Raw genomic sequence first — 6354 nt, 5'->3', positions numbered from 1 at the left:
ACAATACATTTTCAACCTTCACATGGAGATTTACATCTTGCTCCATTCTAGAGAAAATCCAGCAGCATAACCCTGTGCAAATAACTTCTCATCTCTCTCTTTATTCTCTACAACAATGCTTTGTACTTATAGAGTTTTCATACAAAAGGAAACAATTTCTAAAGCGTCTACATTCAACGAATCTACAAATTATTTTATAAACTTTCTTTTGCACAACCCTTGCATAAAAAAAAACATAAGAGAATAAAAAACCAAAAAAATAGAAGCTTTATTTTTCTACTCCAAGTCTTTTCTTGTGGAAGAATCCAGCTTCATTTAGCAACTTTCCAAGAAAGCACAAATAAAGTAATAAAATTTGGTAAGGTTGAGTCACCTTATCCCAACACTTGTAATGAAGGTACACAGTGCGTGGATGCTGAAGATAGTGTTTGAAATGAGTTATTGAAGGTAAAATGGTAGTTAATATTCATTTTATTTAAGTAAATTTAGTATTGAAAGACAACTAACCATTTCAATTGTTTCCGAATGTGCAGAGGAAAGAATTCAAAAATGCAAAAGTGTATAAAAGGCAGCCATCCCAATACTATAATGAGTTATCTTTCATTGTGGGAAATGACATGGTAGAAGTTAATGTAGCTGCCATGGCTTAGGAGATGAAGGAAGGGAACATTATGGATGAGCCCATCGATCTTGATGATGTTAGGGATTTCAGTATACCAGTTGATGCTGATAGTCATTTGGATGAAGACTTTGCTCAATCCAACCAATCAAGTGCAAGTGGTAGTCAGAGAATATCGCCATCTTCATCAAGGAAGGGAAAGAGAAAGAAGGCGAGCATGGCTAGTTCAATGGATACCATTTGTGAAGCCATCAATAGGATCCACGAGGGCATGTTAAAGCCTTACATTGTCAAAGTGGATGAAGAGGATTCTGAATGTGTTGGAGAAAAAAAATATGATGCCCTCAAAGGAATTTCTGGGATTAGTGAAGATTCAATGATAAAGGCCTATGATGATTTTTTTGTTGAAACCAAAAGATCAAAAGGCTTCTTGAGAATGACCGAGGGGGAGAGAGTCAAATACATACAACTTAAGTATGGAGGACTCTAGAGTTTTTGTTAAAACTATTTCGAATTATAATGACCTTTATATTTGACTGTTGCATAGCATGCCTTATGCATGCCTTATGATATTATCAGCTACAAAACATATTTTTATCAGCTAAAAACATGTTTTTATCAGCTTCTTTATGACTTTATGACATGTGTATATGGAAAATAATTCATTGCCTTTACTTGTTTAAATATTTAAAGATGCTTGTACCCACTCTTCTTATATATTAACCCACACAGAGGGGTTGATGGACTTAGTTGTTTGCATTAATCAAGAATTATTTGCAGATTTGATAGCTATTGGTACCAAATTCTTTACACATTAGTCCCCAACTTCGATTGAGCTACTTGGATAGGCATTTGGTCAAATAGTTTGCGTGGTGTCTAGGCTACTTCACATTATTTTGTTGGGAAAAATGTAGAACACTGTGATGATTCTTATATCCTCTATTTTACACCTTTTTCATTTTCTGATAATAGCAATTCCTCTTATTTGAACATTGCCTTCCCAATTGTTATTAAAAACACAATACCCTTCCCCTGCATTTGTGCCATTTGTAAAGGCTTTTTAACTAATTTGATTATTTATATCTTGAAAATGAAATGTATGGTAGCATAGATATTTTAAATACATCCATTCTAAGATGCTGAGAGATGGGAACCTATTAGATAGGTGCTTCAAGGCTAATAGCTGTATTTTTTTCTTCGATAAATGCATTTAAGATATATGCTAGTGTTATTGCATTCTTAATAAATATCACACTGATGTATACACTTGGTGAGGCACAAGTCTAATGTATACACATGATGAGGCACAAGTAATCTGATTATGGTCTTGTTTTGTAGAGCACTATTTATAAGTATGTCATATTAGAAATCTGCATCGTTGTGACTTGTCTTGAATAGTTTCAATCAAAGAGAAACATGATTCCTATGCACTAGTAGCGAGGATACATAGCTCTGAAAGCTCTCATGAGTTTGATTTTTTCTAAATATTTTTATCCGCTCTTCTTTGTCCAATTCGAGTGTTATCCAGGCTGTGGATATGCAATTTTTAAAGCTAGAAACAAAAACTCCCTTGGTTAGGCAGTGATTGAGAATTCAAATTGCTTTGGCCTATAGAAGTTTGTACATTATATGCCTTAGTATACATATAATTTGTAATTTCCTAAGTCTACCTTGAATCCTCATGTCGACACCTTAAGGACTCTGCTTTGTTGTTACTGTATTTAATGGTGGTTGTTGTGACCCAATCTTGCTATTTTACATGTCTTCTAATTCTTAGTATTTTCAGTTCAATATTGATGATCATGAACATTTTGAAAAGGCGATATTGCCATGGTTGGCCATAACTAGACATCTTGTGGGTTTCTTTTACAATCACATGTTCCATTGACATGTATGTCTTTTTGTTCTTTCATAGTAGCTTGCACATTGGAATATAGATGGTAGTAATATCTACATCAACATTACTAATGTCTGCATCAACATTTCACTTGTTGTATTGTTTGACTCCTATCAGCATTACTAACTCTTGTGTTGTTTAGTAATATTTACATCAACATTACTACTTAGTAATATTTACATCAACATTACTAACTCTTGTGCTATTTGGCTCCTATGGATAATGTCTTAATTTGGACAATATCATTTTTTTTTTGGTGTGCACAATGTTGATATCTTCTTTCTAGTCATGTTTTTTCTCATTTTCAGCAACTTATTGTTTGATTCTTCACTCCCATAAATAATGCAACAATAGGAGATGCTATGCTTACCATTTTTAGGATTTCACATCGCTTGATATAATGATCCAATTGAATTTCAATTTTGCACCACTGAAATTGATGCAGTGATGTATTTTGTTGTGAATGACTCCTCGGCTATATAAATTGATATTTAAATAGGCTTTTAATAATGATTATAAAGATTTTGTATAGTGATTTAAAAGACTTTTATTATAGTATGTGTATTTTCATATAACTAATGTATTTTTTATGTTGCAGAGTTGATGGCTTTAATCAATGTGCCAACATTTCGATGTGGTGCTGGCCCTTGTTTGTTGAAAATCTCCGACACACAAAAAAATCCTAGGTGTAAATTTTGGTCTTACCTGAATAAGAAAAAGGTCGTTATTAATTTTCTTAGAAATTAGTGTAATGAATAAATAATTATTATACTAGGAACTAATGAAGATTTTCTATTGTAGGGACATGATGGATGTGGATTCTTTGAATGGGCTAGTGATGCACAAACAAGTACAATGCCTGATGATGGAGTAGAGTGCAAGTGTTGCAATAGTCAAAAGGCTGGAGTAGAGTGCAGTGTTGCAATAGTCAGAAGGCTGAAATTTACTTTTTACGATGTCTTGTTTGTCTTTTAATTGCATTTATTTATTGGGAACATATGCGAAAAAATACATAGCTATAATTTGTATAAGGATTTTTATCGATGACAAAATGTCTAATATCAGACTTGATATTTATTATAAACTTTTGTTGGTTGTTCCCTATCTTTGTTTGGTGAATCACACTGCTGTATTTGGGCCTTATATTGTAATATTTTTAGATTTGATGTACAAGGTTTCAAAACCTTTCAAAACTTGTTCTACCTAATCAAAACTTTTGTTAAAATTATCTTTACAAATAAATCTTATCTTTAGCCTTCTAAATAAAACTAGGTTCAAATATCGTATATTTTACTTTTTAATATATTTAAAACAAAAATGTTTGTGTTTGTCGAAAATGAGAGACAGGTGGCATTTCCCTTGATAAGGATGGGAATAGTCTTTTGACTTTCTTTCACACACAGTTTAAGGCTATCAGTCATTGACAGTTCTTACTCAAAAATAAAATAATTTTAGTTTTGATATTATATTCAAATTTATAGTTATATTTAACATATTTTTTTATATTCTTTATGCATACAATAGTATTTATAATTGACTTCTTCAAATGTAATTAAAATTTTAAAAAATGTTGTCAAATATTTATAATTAAAAATTGTAACTTTTGACTTCTTTAACAATAAACATATATATTAAAAAATCGCTCTTATAATGGAAACAATTTTAGGCAATATTGAATATACTTTAAAATAACTAGATTAAAATCCAATGAATTTAAGATCCAAAAACGTGGGTATGACAAAGTGAATTGATTAAACTTGGTTGCTTTCATGTGGGTTGAGCAAGCAAATATATTTGTGGATAAGAGAGGTCTAAATATTTAAACTTTTTAAACTTTGAAACACATTTAACTCAGTATTCTAGTGAAATATGTGATATACCTTTCTTATTGATGAAGTCAATTTATAATGAAGAGGGTGGTAAATTAATTTCACTTTTAAAAGCTTAACAAAAAAAATATTTTTTATAAATTCATATTAAGATTTAAGAAAAAACTTATTCAAATTCCTATTCTTATTGATGCAACCAAACACGGAATAGTCATTGCCGATTCCTCTTCTGGGACAACCAAACGCCTCCAAATGATATTCCAGAATTTATTTTCGGAATGCGTGAATTTCGGAAGAGAGCTTATTCCTGCATAGTTGAATTCCGCATTGATCAATTCTTGCAACCAAATGGGGCCTTATAGAATTAATAAATTCTAATTCTAGTTTTTGTGTTTACAGTCAAACGCTGAATTTCCAAATTTTAGTAGTCAAATTTTCCTATTCCCATCGAATTTCGACTAGGCCCTAGAAGTACTAGTATTTAATATAATATAGATGATGGCCTCCACTAAATCATTTAATATGAATGACCCATCATAATAAATTAACAATTAAAAATATAATAAATTGGGTCCAACTTCTTGTCTAAATAAATTGAAGTCAAACAACTTTATAAAAAATTCCCCAAATTATATCATTTTCACCAATAAAAAATTAAATTTGCAATAACATTTACTTGTGCGAGAGAGACAGTATTTGTTTGCTTGTCCTATTCCAATTAATATTTTTTTCAGCAAATTGCAGGAAATACTTAATCGCTGATGAGAGATCAAATAAAAAATAAAGATGATGATTAGCAGTCAGTGTATGGATTCTGAGCAAGACAAAACCGACCCCAGAAAGCTCATCGTGGAACAGAACCCCAAATAAAGACTTTAAAACGTGCAGTGTATAACCAGTACTAGTTAATGCTGTTTACAAAGTGTTCCAGACACGGAGAAGAAAAATACTACTTAATGCTGTAATATATGCATTATTTCAATAAATAAATAAAAAACAGAAAGAAAAAAATAAATACTATTACTATTATTGTTGATTGGTTCATTGGTCTAAAAAATACTATTACTGTTATTGGCGAACATTTTAAAATGGCACTTTTAGACCACTTGGCACTCTAGGGAGATTCATTGAAAAGTTGTTTCCTCTATCCTAAAATTACATTATTAGAATATTTTAGTATGTTTTAATAAATAATTAGATTTTATAGTGTGAAGATCAAATTAGTGAAAATTCTGAAAATTTAGATTTCTTACAAATTTGCAAGATAGCACTATTTTGTGGCGAGAGTACCTTGCATTCTTTAAATTGGAGACGAGTAGGAGAGGAAGAAGTAATTTAGCAGTTTACTTTGGAATTTCTCAAAATTCTGTATGAAAATTCCAAGTCTCTTCTAGTTTTTTGGCAGTTATATTGATAAGGGCATATAGTTAAGATTTTAGGGCCACAACATCAAGTATTATGCATATCAACATGTTTTTTGTCAATATGCTTAAAAATATCAAAAAAGTATAACTAAGGAGATATTTTTCACATCAAATCAAATTGTAATATTTTTATCAAATGTAGTTTTTAATCAATGAGCTTGACTCAAAAACTACACACTTACGACCATAATTGTCTATTAAGTTTTTTTTTTTCATACTAAATATTGTATGGTAATGTGACATTACATAGATTGCTGATTTTAAATGTAGAAAATATTCATTAAATTGTGAGTAATCAAAAGTCACAGCTATTAGTTAATGTTTCTATGGAAGAACACAATTTTTACCTTTCAGTCTGAAGACTGTTTACTTACTGTTCTGCATGGCCACTGTACTCTGCGTATCCCTGACTATGAAAATTCATTCTGATTTTAAACATGTGAATATCTCTTAAATGCTCTCGTTCGACTCCCTTCTGATTCTATTGAATTGTTTATGTAATATGATAAAAATAACTCTTACAGATATTTTTAAAAAATTATTAAAATGAAAACAACAAATTGCTATTCAACTAATCAATCCTTT

General features: G+C 30.6%; 1 pseudogene; it reads left to right on the top strand.

The window, feature by feature from the left end:
* The first annotated feature begins 3839 nt into the window (after positions 1-3839).
* Positions 3840-3969, top strand: LOC149553008 (U6atac minor spliceosomal RNA; annotated as a pseudogene).
* The last annotated feature ends 2385 nt before the right edge of the window (positions 3970-6354 follow it).

Source organism: Cupressus sempervirens, chromosome 6, assembly GCF_028749045.1.
Source record: "Cupressus sempervirens isolate cs-2001-9-10 chromosome 6, ASM2874904v1, whole genome shotgun sequence".
NCBI lineage: Eukaryota > Viridiplantae > Streptophyta > Pinopsida > Cupressales > Cupressaceae > Cupressus > Cupressus sempervirens.
Note: the sequence above shows the minus strand (reverse complement) of the source record. Positions and strands in the feature narration are given on the sequence as shown.